The sequence below is a fragment of the Oryctolagus cuniculus genome, chromosome 4 (assembly GCF_964237555.1).
Source record: "Oryctolagus cuniculus chromosome 4, mOryCun1.1, whole genome shotgun sequence".
Taxonomy (NCBI): Eukaryota; Metazoa; Chordata; class Mammalia; order Lagomorpha; family Leporidae; genus Oryctolagus; species Oryctolagus cuniculus.
The window spans coordinates 139,753,278-139,771,429 of NC_091435.1; the positions used below are offsets into that span (position 1 = coordinate 139,753,278).

The 18,152-nt window shown below is 41.7% G+C and overlaps 1 protein-coding gene across 27 annotated transcripts in view; it reads left to right on the plus strand.

Moving 5' to 3' along the window:
• The window catches only part of TFDP2 (transcription factor Dp-2), a 192,620-nt gene that overhangs the window by 35,787 nt on the left and 138,681 nt on the right, over nucleotides 1–18,152 (plus strand). The gene's annotated exons all lie outside the window — the stretch shown is intronic.

The following is an 18,152-nucleotide window of genomic DNA, read 5'->3' on the forward strand; positions in this document are numbered from 1 at the left end:
AATAGCAGCAATACCAAAATGAAATGAACAAAAGGACCTCAAAAACAAAATTAATGAAATACCTAGAAGTAACCATAACAAAAAGTGTCAAAACCTGTTGTATTACTTTCTCAGGGCTACTCTTTTTTTTTTTTTTTTTTTTTTTTTATCTTTTATTTAATGAATATAAATTTCCAAAGTACGACTCATGTGTTACAATGGCTTCCCCCCCCATACCGTCCCTCCCACCCACAACCCTCCCCTTTCCCACTCCCTCTCCCCTTCCATTCACATCAAGATTCATTTTCGATTATCTTAATATACAGAAGATCAGCTTAGTATACCTTAAGTAAGTATTTCAACAGTTTGCTCCCACACAGAAACATAAAGTGAAAAATAATAGATGATTTTTTTTAAATGATGATGAAATCAGATCTGACCTATTGTGATGTTTAATCCCAGTGAGAGTCAAGTTGGGAATTGATAATTTCTTTCTTTTTTTTTTTTTTTTTTTACAGAAGATCAGTTTAGTGTACATTAAGTAAAGATTTCAGTCGTTTGCACCCCCATAGAAACACAAAGTGAAATATACTGTTTGAGTACTCGTTATAGCATTAAGCCTCAGTGTACAGCACGTTAAGGACAGAGATCCTACATGAGGAGTAAGTGCACAGTGACTCCTGTTGTTGACTTTACCAATTGACACTCCTGTCTATGGCATCAGTAATCTCCCTATGCACCAGTTATGAGTTTCCAAGGCTATGGAAGCCCCTTGAGTTCTCCGACTCTTACCTTGTTTAGACACGGTCATAGTCAAAGTGGAGATTCTCTCCTCCCTTCAGAGAAAGGCACCTCCCTCTTTGAAGACCTGTTCTTTCCACTGGGATCTCACTCACAGAGATCTTTTTGCCAGAGTGTCTTGGCTTTCCATGCCTGAAATACTCTCATGGGCTTTTCAGCCAGATCCGAGTGCCTTTAGGGCTGATTCTGAGGCCAGAGTGCTATTTAGGACATCCGCCATTCTATGAGTCTGCTGAGTATCTCACTTCCCATGTTGGATCACTCTCCCCTTTATTTATTCTATCGGTTGGTGTTAGCAGATACTAGACTTGTTTATGTGCTCCCTTTGACTCTTAGTCCTTTCATTATGATCAATTGTGAACTGAAATTGATCACTTGGAGTAGTGAGATGGCATTGGCACATGCCACCTTGATGGGATTGAATTGGAATCCCCTGGTATGTTTCCAACTCTACCAATTGGGGCAAGTCAGGGCTACTCTTACCAAGTAACACAAGACAGTTGTTTTAAAACATCAGAAATGTACCTGTTCTTTCACAGATTTATAGCCTGTAAGTTTAAAGTCAAGGCATCAGCCAGGTCCTGCTCCCTCCAAGCCATGGTGGAGTCTCCTTCCATGCATCCTCCAGCTCCTGTAGCTCCGGGCATCCCCTGGCATGGGACGGCGTCACCCTCTTCTCCACCTTCACCTTCCCCAGCCATCTTTCCTTTCTGCCTCTGTCTTAGTTTCTTTTTTCCTCTCTGACAAGACTGTCGGTTATCTTATGATTTCCTTATAACTTGATTACATTTGCAAAAGACCCTATTTCCAAATAAGGTCACATTACAGGTAGCAGGAGTTAGGAGTTGAATGCATCTGTAGTGGGGAATACAGTTAAACTCATAACACCCATGTGAAGGAAGTTTAAAATACTCCTGAAGAACTCTACTGAGAGTAGAGTTTGAGTAAGTGGAGATATATGTCATATTCTGTGATTGAATGACAGCAGTATGAAGATGTTCAATTTCTAAGTTATTAATTTAGAGAAAACTGATGTGATCCAGTAAAAAACACTGACATTTTGACATTTTCCAATCTTGGAACTAGAAGTGTATATTTCAGAGTTCAAATGGAAAAGTAGACCAGCAGTGTTAATGAATTAAAATCTGAAAAGAACAAAATGAAATTGCCTGCAAATAACTCTTTTATAAAACCTATTTAATAGGGGCTGTGCTGTGACGTAGTAGGTAAAGCCTCCGCTGTGGTGCCAGCATCCCATGTGGGTGCTGCCCCGCTTCCAATCCAGCTCCCTGCTAATGTGCCTGGGAAAGCAGCAGAGGACGGCCGCAGTGCATGAGTCCCTGCACCCACGTGGGAGACCTGGAAGAAGTTCCTGGCTCCTCTCTTTGGATCGGCTCAGCTCCAGCCATTGGTGGTCGTTTGGGGAATGAGCCAGCGGATGGAAGATCTCTCTTTTTCTCTCTGTAATTTTGCCTTTCAAGTAAATAAATAAATCTTAAAAAAAAAAAAACCTGTTTAATAAACACTGTAGCAAATGCACTGAGCAGGCAAAGTTATGAAGAAACAGCTCCCTTTTTTTTTTAAACAGCTACTGTTAAAGACTACTAATTTAAATACAGGCAAATTTCTGCACCTGTGAAGAGCAAATTTAATACCTCTCCAAATTGCATATATCATAGACCAAGCAATTCCATATATGAAGTTAGGTATGCATAAAGTTGTTCACTGAGACATTGTTTATAATAACAAAAGATTGGAAACCCAAATTTCAACAAGAGGGGAACTGCTTAAATAATGTAATAGTCATGTAATAGAATATTAGACTATTGTGAAAAAGAATGAGACTGTTCTCTTTGTACTGATATGGCAGGATCTTAAAACTATATCAAGGGGTTGGCACTGTAGTGTAGTGGGCTAAGCCTCTGCCTGTGGTGCCAGCAAACCATATGGGCACTGGTTTGAGTCCCGGCTGCTTCGCTTCCAATTCAGCTCCCTGCAAATGGCCTGGGAAAGCAGTGGAAGATGGCTCAAGTGCTCAGGCCCCTGCACCTGTGTAAGAGACCCAGAAGAAGCCCCTGGCTCCTGGCTTCAGATCTGCTCAGCTATTGTGGCCATTTGGGGAGTGAACCAGCAGATGGAAGACCTTTCTCTCTGTCCTTCTCTCTGTCTGTAACTCTGCCTCTCAAATAAATACATAAATCTTTAAAAAATTTATATATAAAAATATATCAAAGCACAATATAAAATGGGAAAAGTAGGATGTTCTTGTATTGCTTATAATGCTCAGAGAAACCCCAGGTAGTACATGAACATAGGTACTAGGACTGTAACTGTCCCACACAGGGGTATCAGTGGCGTGGGTGGGAAATCGAGAAACAAGAACAGCATTAGGAAAATGACATTGCGCTGTGTACCCTTTCTACTGTTTGGCTCTCCTCCCCTTTACCAAGTTAATGTACTAACTATTAAGCAAACCAAATTAAAAATAAGTTGTATGGTGTCTTTTTTACTTTGACTTTAATTATAGACTTAAAAGAAGTTGCAAAACTAGAATGTAGAGCTACTTACTGTATACCCACCAACCAAGTGGTAATATCTTATGTGATGATAGTTCATTATGAAACCAGGAAATTGACATTGGCATAGTATGATTAACTGGACTATAGATCTTAATCGACTATCACCAGTTTCAGTGCCCATGCATTTAAAAGCAGTGTTTATTTTCATCTACTTGGAAGGCAGAGCCACTAGGGGAGGGTAGATTTTCCATCCATTGTTTGACTTCCCAGATGCCTGCAATAGCCATAGTTGGGCCAGGTTGGAAGCAATGAACAAAGGAACTCCATCTTCATCTCCCAGGGACCCAAACCCTTATCCCCTGCTGCATTCCAAGATGCATTTGTAGGAAGCTGGATTAGAAACAGAGTAGCCAGGACTGAAACCAGCACTCTGATAGGAGATAGGGCGTCACAGGTACAGCTTGAGTCGCACTACAATGCTGCCCCATGTGTGCTCTCTTTTGTATGTCTTTATATACCGTTCTGGAACTTATTTATTTTTTCTTTAAATATTTATTTGAGAGGCAGAGTTACAGAGAGAAGGAGAGAGTTCTTCTATACACTGGTTCACTCCCCAAATGGCTGCAATGGCTAGAGCTGGGCTGATCCAAAGCCAGGGGCCCAGAACTTCCTCCAGCTTCTCTTGGTCTCCCATGGGGTGCAGGGGCCCAAGCACTTGGGCCATCCTCCACTGCTTTCCCAGGTCATTAGCAGGGAACTGGATCAAAAATGAAGCAGTCAGAACTTGAACCAGCACCCATATGGAATGCCAGCAACATAGGCAGGGACTTAACCTACCACGCCACAGTGCTGGCCCCCTGGGACATATTTTCACCTGTATAAGTTAATATAGCCACTACCACAATCAAAATATGGAACTCCTCTGTCAACACAAAGAGATTGCATTATAGTAACATTTAAGAGTCATTCTTAAGTGAAAAATTATTGCAACATGATGCCATTTAACAAGGCTAAAATTTGAAGACTAAAAATCCATGTTTCTCTCCATCTAATTACTTACATGAAAATACACAGAATGAACTCTATGTAAGAATATTTACCAAACTGATAACAGTGAAATTCATGAATTAGATTTGAAATGTTCATATGGGGATTTTCTCTGTACTCAGATCTTTATAACTAGAATGTTTTCATGTATCACCTGTAATTTTTTTATAGAATATATATAACTGGGGTTGGCACTGTGGCTTAGTAGGCTGAGCCTCCAACTGCGATGCCAGCATCCCATATGGATGCTGATTCATGTCCCAGCTACCCCTCTTCCGATCCAGCTCTCTGCTAATGGGAAAACAGTGGAAGATGACCCAAGCACTTGGGTCCCTGCATCCACATGGGAGACCCAGAGGAAGCTCCTGGCTCCTGGCTTCAGCCTACACCAGCTTTAGCCATTGTGTCCATTTGGGGGAGTGAACCAGCAGATGGATAACCTTTCTCTCTGTCTCTCCCTTTCTATGTAACTACCGTTCAGATACATAAATAAAAACTTTTAAAAATGTACATATATATATATATATATGAGCACAAGAATATAATTGTCAGTGAATTCTGTTAATGGTACGCCTAGTGAGAATTGAGATAAGGTAGAGGGATAGGGATTGAGAAGACTTGCTTTGAATTGCATTTTCTTGTGTACTGTTGAATGCTTTTATTATAAGCATGTATAATTTTTTTCATTGAAAGAATTTTTTAAAAATACAAAATCTATTATGGCGGCCTCATCTATAGGATTTCTCAAGTTGGATTGGCAATTCTAGGCAGGCATTATGGCATGGTAGATAAAGCTACTGCCTGTGATTCCAGAATCCCTTATGGGCGCTGGTTCATGTTCTGGCTGCTCCACTTCTGATCCAGCTCCCTGCTAATGCACTTGGGAAAGCAGCAGAAGATGGCCCAAGTATTTGGATCCCTGCCATGGGAGACCCACATGAAGCTCATGGCTCCTGGGTTTGGCCTGGCCCAACAATGGAAGATCTCTCTCTCTCTCTCTTTCTCTGTGTCTCCCTCTCTCTAACTCTGACTTTCAAATAAATAAATAAATATTTTTTTAAAAAATGGCAGTATCAGACTCAATCTGTTTTGCTTATATAACAATATTCATATATGTATTTTACATATAAACATACATGTATACATATATAGTCCTAGAAGTATCTGTACAAATACTATTAAGTTATTCTGTTTCAGTGGTAGGATTTAGAGTCATTATTATTTCATTTTTTGTGCTGTGTTTGGATTACTTTTAGAAGTCCACTGCGCTGTCCGTTGTGCCATGAAAGGATTACTTTTTAGTGAGCATATGTATCATTCTGCTTTCCCCTCCCTTCCCAAATTTGTCTTTAAAAAGGAACAACAAAAGACAGGAAAAAATCTGTACCCTGCTTCAAAGTTGAGAAAGCTGGTGACAGCTTTTACAGTTAACCCCTGTCAGTTCAAACTTCACTGCTGTCGTTGTATTCTGTGGCGTCTTCTAGGGATTTGTAGCTGTTGGGAATTTCACCCTATGATGGATGAAAACGTGCTTAGTGTGTGGGGAGCTTAAGAACATACCATTTCCCCCAAAAGTTTCTTTTAGATTAAAAAGATACTGGGGCCAGCTCTGTGGCACAGCAGGTAGAGCTGCCGCCTGCAGTGCCAGCATCCCATATGGGCGCTGGTTCAAGTCCCGGTTGCTCCACTTCCGATCCAGCTCTCTGCTATGGCCTGGAAAAGCAGTAGAAGATGGCCCAACTCCTTGGGCCCCTGGACCCGCATGGGAGACCTGGAAGAAGCTCCTGGCTCCTGGCTTCGGATCAACTCAGCTCTGGCCATTGTGGCCAACTGGGGAGTGAACCAGTGGATGGAAGACCTCTCTCTCTGCGTCTCCTTCTCTCTCTGTGTAACTGACTTCCAAATAAATAAATAAATTTTTAAAAAAGATACTAAAGTACACTCAGAATAAGATCTAGCATTCCCTGGCACAGTGACTGTAGTTCACAATAATGTGTTACATACTGTATGAGGAACTAAAAGAGAGCACTCAGAAGCTCCAAACATAAAGAAAAGACAAGGAAATATGAGTACTAATCACTTGATCAGTTAAAATGATACAGTTGTGTTGCAATATTGAACTGTACTTTATTTTCATCTACTTGAAAGGCAGAGGGAGAGAGAGAAAAAGAGATTTCATCTTCTCTTTCATTCTCTAAATGCCTGTAGCAGCCAGGAATGGACAGACAAAGCCAGGAGGAGCCCAGAAATCCATCTGAATTTCCCATGTGGGAGGTAAGGGCCCAAGCACTTAAGCCATCACCTGCTGCTTCCCACGATGAATTAGTAGGAAGCTGGATCGGAAGTGAAGACCCAGGACTCCAGCTGGCACTCTGATTTAGGATATGTGAAGGTCCCGAGTGGTGGCTTAACATGCCGTGCCGCAATTCCTGCCCCCAAAATTCTTTTAAGCTCATTAAATAAAATTTAAACTATTTAATTTGTATTCTTAAACATTTATAAGCAATGCAAATATCTTTAATGGGTTTAAAAAGCTAGAATTACTTTATACTTAAAGCTGTTTAGAACTTACCTTTTTATGATACCATGAAACATGATAATATATATCTCATTTATCTAAACTTTATGGTAAAGTTTGGTTCTCTGTGACCTTGAACAACTCATTTAAGCCCTATGATTGAGTTTTCCCTCCTGTGAATGGAGGTGACTATTCTGCAGAGTTATTTTGAAGAATTACTTATTAAATGACTCTTGCAATGATGCTGATTATAAAATTATTTCCTTTTTATTAGACTGTGGATTAAATATGTGTCTAATAAGTACAGTGGTGTTCTAAATAAGCATCGGACATGCCAGTGTTTTCTTTATTGATTGCTGCCCTTTGCTTGTCCTGTGGTCTTCTCCTGGGACTCCTGTTGAGTAAATCAAACCATTTTTTGCTTTCCTAATTCTTTATACAGCATTTTATCTATAAACTTATATTAGTACCAAAATAGTACTTTAAAAGCACGTCTGGCTTGTTTTGATGAATGAAATAAGGCTAAATTGTGATGCTTGTGTCACTAGCCTAAAATGGAGCTGATCTAGAAATGCGACTTTGCTAAGCAGCATGTGTGTAACAGGTGATTAATCCATGCAGTCATTCTGCATAATGAATTCATGGTTTAAAATCTGGAATGTGCTGCTTAGTGAAAGACCCTTTCTGTTAGGTTCTTGGCAGGATATTGAAGTGTGACTTTGTTCTAAATTTGAGTGATCCCATCCAATACTGCTTCTTTGGATAGGGGCAAAAATAAGTTTTCTTTCTCATACTTTCGTGTTCAATAATTAATAAATGATAAGTATTGATAATTCGTTACATGTATTTGAAACAAAGGCAGCCTTTGGTTTTATTATGGAGCTGTATGAAAAGTCAGTAATGATGCTATTCTGCCAGGAAACAAGGGAGGAATCCTCCTTCTGTGAATTTACTGGGTGATACATAACTCTGTCTCATATTTGTCATTGTACTCATCTGTAAACCTTGCCTCCTCATTGCCACATCCTTTCCACAGAGCATTAATGGCTTCTAGCCTGAGAATATGATAAACAAATTTACTATGAACTTTATGTTAAATAAAATCAGTAAGATGAAGGCAAGCCCAAGGATCTGCATTAACTAATTTGTTCATGGGTTTTGTGGAAGCTAATGTGAGCACCAGGGTCATTTCTTTTTCTATTATTTCTGACCTTAGAAGTTTTGTTCTAGTGGGTAAAGGTGGTTTGATGGCTAGATAATGGATTATAGGTAGCAAATATAAGTGAATTGGGTATACTCAAAAAATGAGTGAGCTTTTCAATTACCGAAGAATGGAATACAGCCGGTACTGCTGGTTTTTATAGAACATGGGTCTGGTGCTGTAGCATAGTGGGTAAAGCTGCCACCTGTAGTGCTGGCATCTCATATGAATTGGCTGCTCCACTTCCGATCCACTTTGCTATGGCCTGGGAAAGCAGTAGAAGATGGCCCAAGTGCTTGGGCCCCTGCACCTGCATAGGAGACCCAGAATAATCTCCTGGCTCCTGGCTTTGGATTGGCCCAGTTCTGGCTGTTGGGGCCATTTGGGGCGGGGGGTGAAACAGCGGATGGAATACCTCTCTCTCTCTCTGCCTCTGTAATAAATAAGTAAATCTGTCAAGTCTTGCCTTTCAAATAAATAAATAAATCTTAATTTTAAAAAAAGAATTAGAACTCACATCCACGTTAATCTTTGGTGAACAGAACTTAGAATCTGGCTCGGATGCTGCAGCCTCTGCTTGAATCCTTCCTGGTCTTCCCACTAGTCGTCCTTCATTATCTGTCTGGCTCTCACCCTGGTCTCAGAAGCCCTCTCTCTCTTGCCCTTTGTTTACAGGCACACAGACTCCGGCTCAGCTCTAGAACTGCCATGTGCTCTCCTTCCTCTGGGCTCTCCTCCCCGCTCTTCCCTTTGCCAGTGATTCACTCTGATTTGAATTCTATTTTTTGATGAATTCAGTTCAAACGTCACTCTGTAAAACCATCAAGGTTCAAATCCCTTATTTTACTTGTTCCTGTGTATTTTTTGAGTCTCCATCCTAGCACTTGTAATTATCATTAAGAAGTTACTTGTGAAATTCTTTCTTCAGTGTGTGCCTTCATAGCTAGAATGTCACCATGAAGGTGGGGCCTGTGTCATTGTTTCCGTAGCATTTTCTTTTCAGTGCTCAGCATTTTTTTTTTTAAGATTTTATTTATTTATCTCAAGTCAGAGTTACACAGAGAGGAGAGGCAGAGAGAGAGAGGGAGAGAGAGGTCTTCCATCTGATGGTTCACTCCCCAGTTGGCCGCAATGGCCGGAGCTGTGCCGATCGGAAGCCAGGAGCCAGGAGCTTCCTCCAGGTCTCCCATGCAGATGCAGGGCCTAAGGACTTGGACCATATTCCACTGCAATCCCAGGCCACAGCTGAGAGCTGGATCCAAAGTGGAGCAGCCAGGTCTCGAACTGGTGGCCACATGGGATGCTGGCACTTCAGGCCAGGGAGTTAACCCGCTGCGCCACAGCGCTGGCCCCAAGTGCTCAGTACTGGGAAAACAGTAGAAGGTGGCTGAACTGCTTGGGCCCCTGCACCTGCGTGGGAGACCTGGAAGAAGCTCCTGGCTCCTGGCTTCAGATCAGCTCAGCTCCGGCCATTGCAGCCATTTGGGGAGAGAACCCCCAGCTGGATGACATTTCTCTCTGTCTTTCCCTCTCTCTGTCTTGTAACTCCACCCCTCTAATAAATAAGTAAAAATCTTAAAAAATATGTATTTATTTTATCTTATTTATTTTGACAGGCAGAGTGGATAGTGAGAGAGAGAGATAGAGAGAAAGGTCTTCCTTTTGCCGTTGGTTCACCCTCCAATGGCCACCACGGCTGGCGCGCTGCGGCCAGCGCACCGCGCTGATCCGATGGCAGGAGCCAGGTGCTTCTCCTGGTCTCCCATGGGGTGCAGGGCCCAAGCACTTGGGCCATCCTCCACTGCCCTCCCTGGCCACAGCAGAGAGCTGGCCTGGAAGAGGGGCAACCAGGACAGAATCCAGTGCCCCGACCGGGACTAGAACCCGGTGTGCCGGCGCTGCAAGGTGGAGGATTAGCCTAGTGAGCCGCGGTGCCGGCCTGTATTTATTTATTTATTTGAAAAGTAAAGAGGGAGATTCTTACCTCCTATCTGCTAGTTCATTCTCCAGATGCCTACAGCATTTGGGGCTGGGCTAGGACAAAGCCAGGAGCTGGGAACTCCATCTAGGTGTCCCACGTTGGTGGCAGGGACCCAACTACTTGAGCCATCACTCATTGCCTCCTAGGGTGTGTGTTAACAGGAAATTGGGAGTGGAATTGGGAGTAGAACTGGGACTTGAACACCGGGTACTTGGACAGATGCTTGCCCCTCTACATTTTTTAAATCAATTAGTTAATTAATTTAAAAGGCAGAGTCACAGAGGAGGGAGAGACAGAAAAGGAGATCTTCCATTTACTGGTTCACTCCTCAAATGGCTGTGACACTCAGGGCTGGTCCAGGCTGAAGCCAGTAGCTTCTTCTGGGTCTTCCATGTGGGAGCAAGGGCCCCAGGACTTGGACTATCTTCTGCTCCTTTCCCAGGCGTATTAATTGAGAGCTGAATTGGAAGTGGAACAGCCTGGATGACTACGTGTGCCCATATGAGATTGCCTCATCACAGGCTGCAGCTTAACCTGCTGCACCACAACATTGTGTGTAAAATGACTTCTGTGGGAGAACAGATTTAAATAAATAAAAGTGATTTTTTAAAAGATTTATTTGAAAATCAGAGTTATGCAGAGAGAGAAAAAGAGGCAGAGAAAGAGAGGTCTTCCATCTGGTTCACTCACCAATTGGCTGCAATGGCCAGAGCTGTGCCAATCCAAAGCCAGGAGTTTCTCCCACGCGGGTGCAGGGGCCCAAGGACTTGGGCCATCGTCTGCCACTTTCCCAGGCAATAGCAGAGAGCTGGATTAGAAGGGGAGCAGGCCGGTGCTGCGGCTCAATAGGCTAATCCTCCGCCTGCGGCACCGGTACCCTGGGTTCTAGTCCCGGTCGGGGCGCTGGATTCTGTCCTGGTTGCTCCTCTTCCAGTCCAGCTCTCTGCTGTGGCCCGGGAGTGCAGTGGAGGATGGCCCAAGTGCTTGGGTCCTGCACCCGCATAGGAGACCAGGAGAAGCACCTGGCTCCTGGCTTTGGATCAGCACGGTGCGCCGGCCGCAGCGGCCATTGGGGGGTGAACCAACAGAAAAAAGGAAGACCTTTCTCTCTGTCTCTCTCTTTCTCACTGTGCACTGCCTGTCAAAGGAAAAAAAAAAAAAAGTGGAGCATCTGGGACTTAAACTGGCGGCGCCCATATGGGATGCCAGCAGTGCAGGCAGCAGCTTTACCCGCTATTCCACAGCGCTGGCCCCCAAAAGTGATTTTTAAAAATTACTTTGGAGGCCAGCATTGTGGTGCGACAGATGAAGCCACTTGTTTTGACACCAGCATCCCATATGAGCACTGGTTCGAGTCTTGGCTACCCAACTTCTGATCCAGCTTCCTGCTAATGGCCTGGGGAAAGTAGCAGAAGATACCCCAAGTGCTTGAGCCCCTGCTACCCATATGGGAGACCCAGATGGAATTCTGTCTCCTGGCTTCAGCCTGGCTGGCCGTTTGGGGAGTGAACCAGTGTTGAGGAACTGACAAGCTGTCAGTGGAACTGGATCAGAAAGGATTATGGGAAAGTAGTTCATTGCAAAGCTGGAGGTGTAGGCAGACCAGGTCATACTAAACCACATGAAGGATTTGCAGCATTTAAATGTGATTACTGATACCTGATTAGAAAATTATTAAATCTCAATGTCCGTCAGTAGGGGCTGGTATAGTAAATTATAGTATAATCATGTAAAGGAATATTTTTGTGGTTTTTAAAAAATACTTAAAAATTTAAAAATTCCAATTCAATGTTTAGATTTAAAAAAAGAGAGTTTTTAAAAAGGGAGAAAACTCAACCCAATTATATATGATCTGTCCTATGTGAAAATTTTCAAGGATTCTTTGGTATATGATAAGTTATCTTTTTTTTATTTTCCATAATAATAATAATTATATGTGCAGGTCAAGTATCCTTTCTCCACAGTGCTTGGCGCCAGAACTGTTTTAGATATCAGATCTGTTTGAATTTTTTAGTAATTTGTGTATATATAATGAAGTGTCTTCCGGATGGGACCCAAGTCTGAACATAAAATTCCTTAATATTTAATATGTTCATAAACCTTATACATACAGGCTGAAGGTCATTTTTGTACAGTATTTTGCACACCTGTGTTTTGACTGTGGCCTGTCACATGAGATCAGGTGTGGAATTTTTCACTTGTGGCATTATATTGGAGATTAAAAAGTTTATGATTTTCAGATCAGGGATGGTCAGTCTGTATGTCATTTTGTTATAGTATTTTGAGGATATATTTAGTTATTTATTTTAAAGATTTATTTATTTACTGTATCTTAAGCCACATTTTGTAAAGTGTCATAGTAGTTAACACGTTTGCTGGTCTCAGATCCTGGGTTCATGTTCTGGCACTGCCATTTGTTTTTTTTGTTTTTTTTTTTTTTTGGCACTGCTATGTGTATAGTTAGTTAACTGGGCAAATTAGTTGAACTACCTGAAATTGTTTTATCATCTATAAAATGAAAACAATAATATTTGCCTGATAGAATTATGATGTGAATTATATATTATCATACACATGTAGCATTTAGGAGAGTACCTAGATGTGCTGATCATATAAGAAAAAATTACATACTGTCACTCTTTGAAAATATCTTCTAGTTAATACTACATGTCAAAAGATAGGGTACACGGAGAGAATACTGAAGAAAGTTATCCCCAAAAGTTACTGTAGTTGCCTCTGACATGTGAGAGTATGGCTGATAGTGATTCTTGCTTTGCTGTCTGTATATTTCTTAAACTCTTGAATCATGAGCATGTATTTAAAATTAGTAATATCTGCCATTTAAATAAGCTGCCTTTGCTGAAATTCAGGTTTTACTAGCATCCTTTTGGCAGTGTTGAAAGTCTACAAGCTGCAGTTAAAGTGACATTACCGCTTTATTTTATGGATTTACCTATAGTTATTTTTTCTTTCTCTCTATGTTTTAATTAATGTACCATTTTAAAAGGCTGTGTGGCCAGAGCTGCCAAATTGTGATTGGAGTAGAAAAGGGCTTGTGTTTGGAGACCATCTGTGGAAGTTGCATTGTCTGAAGCTGACAAGAGATCATAGCAGATGGTGAGGTCAAAAGATTGACTTTTTGAGTTTAACATAATGTGTTCATGAAGCTGGAAGAAGAAATCCGATTTATATTTTTAACCAACAGAAGGGCTGGGTGACAGGCAGAAGTGTGCAGTTGTTGTGTCTGGATAAAGCATAATGCATCAGCGCACATGACCGGTTTGTCTCTGACATCATCAGGGCTGCCACAGACGGCAGGTTCTTGAAACGTTTGGTGCCATGTTTATTTACTTTCTAGGTACTTTGAGGGTTTAAGTCATAGACTACAAATAGTTTTCCATGAAAGGCAATGTAAAATAAAGACAAAAGCTTTAAAATAATTACAAATAAGTATATATTAATCAAAACATTATAAACTTTCTCAAAGGCAAGAGAGCATACTTTTAATTGAATAAAGGAGCTTCTTTTTAATTGAATAAAGGAGGTCTCTATCACAAATGGTTTTTTTTTTTTAATTATTTATTTAATTAAAAAAGAACTGAACCAGAAAACTGCAGTCCTATCGAGGTCTCCCACACTGGGAGCAGTATCTCAAGGACTTGAGCCATCACTGCTGCCTTGCAAAACATGCATTAGCAGGAAGCTGGAATCTGGAACAGAGCTGAGACTTGAACCTAGGCACATCCCAATATGGGATGCCAGTATCCCAAGCTGTATTTTAAAGGTAAAACGTTCCATTTTTAATTTTTTTAGAAAGCATTTATGTATTTATTTGAGAGGCAGAGTTACAGAAAGAGAGAGGGAGAGACGGAGAGAGAGAGGTCTCCAGTATACTGATTCACTCCCCAAATGGCCACATTGACCAGGGCTGGGTCAGGCTGAAGCCAGGAGTCAGGAGCTTCATCCGGGTCTCCCATGTGGGTGTCAGGGGCCCAAGCACTTGGGCTATCTTCTGCTTTCCTAAGCCATTAGCAGGGAGCCAGATCGGAATTGGGATGCTGGTACTGCAGGAGGCAGCTTTACCCACTATGACACAACACCACTCCGCCCCCTTTCTCTTCCTCTCTTTCTTACTCTACATTTCAAATAAATGAATAAATACTTTTTAAAAAATTTATTTTGAGAGTTAGAGTTACAGAGAAAGAGAGAGACAGAGAGAAAGGCCTTCCATCCACTGATTCACTTCCCAGATGGCCTCAATGGCCAGAGCTGGGCCGATCCAAAGCCAGGAGCCAGGAGCTTCCTCTAGGTCTCCCACATGGGTACAAGGGCCCAAGGACTTGGACTCTCTGTTACTGCTTTCCCAGGCCATAGCAGAGAGCTGGATAGGAAGAGGAACAGCCAAGACACAAGCTGGCACCCATATGGGATGCCAGCACTGCAGGTGGAGGCTTAACCTACTACACTACAGCTGGCCCCTAAATTTATTCTATTTTATTTTATTTTTATTTTATTCTACTTTATTTTTTATAATTTTTAAAGATTTATTTATTTACATAAAAGGTAGAGTTACAGAGAGGCAGAGAGAGAGAGAGAGAGAGAGAGTCTTCCATCAGCTGGTTCACTCTCGAAATGGCCGCAACAGCCAGAGATGGGCCGATCTGAAACCAGGAACCAGGAGCTTCTTCCAGGTCTCCCATGTGGGTGCAGGGGCCCAAGGACTTGGACCATCTTCTACTGCTTTCCCAGGCCATAGCAGAGAGCTGGGTCAGAAGTAGAGATTTCAGATTTTCAGAATAGGGATGTTCAACTTGTATTTCTTTTCATTCATTAAGCTACCAACCTAGATTTATTTATTCATTATTTGAAAGAGTTACAGAGAGGCAGAGGCAGAGAGAGAGACAGAGGTCTTCCATCCACTGGTTCATTCCCCAAATGGCTGCAACGGCTGGAGCTGAGCCAATCAGAAACCAGGAACCAGGAGCTTCTTTTGGGTCTCCCATACAGGTTCAGGGGCTCAAGAACTTGGGCCTTCCTCTGCTGCTTTCCTAGGTGGGTTTGCAGGGAGCTAGATTGAAAGTGGAACAGTCAGAACTTGAACCAACATTCTTATGGGATGCTTGTGCTGCAGGCCAGAGTTTTAATCTGCTGCACCATAGCTCCAGCCCCTAAATATTTTACTTTTAAAATTATTTTTATTGTCATTCAGCTCTAAATATTTCTTTTTAAAAAGAGATATATTTACTTATTTGAAAGGCAGAGTTATAGAGAGGCAGAGGCAGAGAGAGATCTTCCATCTGCTGGCTCACACCCCAAGAAGTCAGAAGTGTCTTCCTGGCCTCGCACATGCGCACAGGGGCCCAGGGACTTGGCCATCTTCAGCTGCTTTCCCTGGTGCATTAGCAGGTACCTGGATGGGAAGTGGAACAGCTGGGATCCAAACCAGCACCCATATGGGATGCCAGCACTGGTGGCTTTACCCTCTATGCCACAGTGCCAGGTCCAGGGCTAAACATTTCAAATTCATAGGATGTTTAATATCTTTGTTATATTTTTCTTTATGAATAATTTTTAACTTTTTAAAGAAAATAATCAATTCCTAATTGAATTGTATTGTGGTCAGAGACCATATCTGTATATTTTCTCTTTGAAATGTGTTGCTGTTTCATTGGTGATAGCGTATGTGGACATATTTTGTAAATTTGTGCTTAAAGAGATGTTTCACATCTGTTGGATAAAGAGTTCTATATAGATCTGTTAGATCAAGTTTGGTTAAAAAAACTATGTGATATTTATACCTTAGGCCTAGTTTGAATATGTCAGGTAGTTTGATGAATGGGCTACCAGGAATTTGTGCTGTATTATTTATCTTGTGTTTGAATTTGTATCACTGAAGAAGACATGAGAAGTAATTGATAAGTGTGAAGCAGACCTAGTGTAGAAACTTGATTTCCATGATAGGTCACAGTAGACATTGTGTAGCTACAGTGGGAAAGCAAAAATTATAGTTGTGGGTCAGGTCTTACTTAGATTATAAATTTATTATTTCTTTTTAAAAATTATTTAATTTGAAAGACAGGGAGACAGTGAGATTTCCTGTTCGCTAGTTCACTCCCTAAACACCCACACCAGCCAGAGATGGGCCTGGCTGAACCTGTGAGTGGGGAACTCAGTCCAGGTCTCCCATGTGGTTGACAGGGATCCAACTAGTTGAGCCATCACGGCTGCCTCCCAGGTGCACATTAACAACTAGCAGGAGTTGGGAGCGGAGCCTGGACTGGAATCTAGGCACTCTGGGATTTGAGCATCCCAAGTAGTGCCTTAATTGCTACTGCAAACACCTCACCCTTTGTATTTTCTTCATCATTGAAAAATTATAAACTAAGTGTTGTATTGTTGTTTTTCTTCTATAGAATGTTACTTGTAGATTTATTGTGTAGCATATAAGGCAGATATTTGAAGCACCTTTTCTCTGAGCCCCCATCACTTATGAACTTTTCAAAGTTAAGTTTTCTCATTCCTTCTAAATGTCTTATTAAAGCTTTAGTTTTCACATAATTGTAGTCTCAGAGAAAAGCTGCAAAAGTAAGTTCAATGCATCCACAATCAGTTGAACTGTGGATATGGAACCTGCAGATACTTAAGACCAGCTGTATGGGGGTCCTTCAGAAAATTGGTGGAAAAATGGGATTAAAGGGTAAGTTGATGGTGGTGGACAATCTTTTTAAAACCCATGGATAGTTTTTTCATAATATACAGTTGTCATGAATTTGTGAAGTCCCTTACGTGCAGGGATTGCAGTTTTTTGTGTTAAAATAAACATCTTTTAATTCCATTTTCCATGAATGTGTTGAAGTGTCCCCACACATTCTGTTATGTATCTTTTGTCAGCAAATTCCTACCATCCCACCCTTCTACTCCTAAGTATTTTAATGTGTTTTGAAGAACAAGGACACTCACTTACAGAAAAATCCCCTAGTTCGTTGATCAAAATCAAGAAATATAGTATTGAAATAATACTATATCTAATTTGATGACCTTATTTATTTATTTATTTATTTGAAGCAAAGTTACAGAGAGGTCTTCTGTCTGCTGGTACACTTCCCAGATGTCTGCCGGGGCTGGGCTGGGCTGAAGCCAGGAACCAGGAATTTCAACTAGGTCTCCGTGTGGGTGCAGGGGCCCAAGTGCTTGGGTCATTTTCTGCTGCTTTCCTAGGCACATTAGCAGGGAGCTGACTTGGAAGTGAAGCATCCAGGACTTGGACCAGTACTCCTATAGGATGCTGGCATTGCAGGCAGTGGCCTAATCTGCTGTGCCACATCACCAGCCCCAAGTCTGGGGACTTTATTATCGCCAGTTACCCCGATACTGGTCTTTACAGCAATTATTTTTTTCTGGTTCAGTGTCTAGTCTGGATCAGATGCTGAATTTAGCTTTCATGTGTTTCTAGTTTTTTAAAATCTGGAATGTTTCTCCAACTACTGCCTTTTATAACACTGCTGTTTGTGGAGAGTTCAGGCCATCATTTTGTAGAATGTCCCTAAATTTGGTGTCTCCAGTATTTTCTCATAATTAGATTTAGATTTTGCGTTGTGGGAAGAAATACCTCAGAAATGATGTTGTACCCATCATGGTGCACTTAGATGTGCAGTGTTGGGTGCTCCATTATTGGTGGTCATTTGGTAACTTTGATCACTTAGCTGAAGTGGTATGTGCCAGGTTCATCAAGTTTGTCACTGGAAAGTTTGAATTAATAGATATGTTGTAGGGAGATATTTCATGCAACACATTTTCACTGTCTGATCTTACCACCTATTAATGAGTCTTGCCTTATCAGTTATTATGATACATGCAAGTTTTAGAAACTGTATTTGTTAGTTGGCATGCGATTGCAAAAAAGAGTTTGCCCTCCCCCCCCACATCCCCAGAAATCCCATATAATTATCATAGTTGTTGGGTTTACTGTCTTTGACAGTCATTGTATTCTGTGACGCCTGCATGTCCTGAATGATCCAGTCAGAGGCCCTGTGCTGTTTCCCGCATGCTCTTGACTTGGCTCCGGCAGTTTCTGAGCCCTTCCTTACTTTAGGCACAATGAAATGT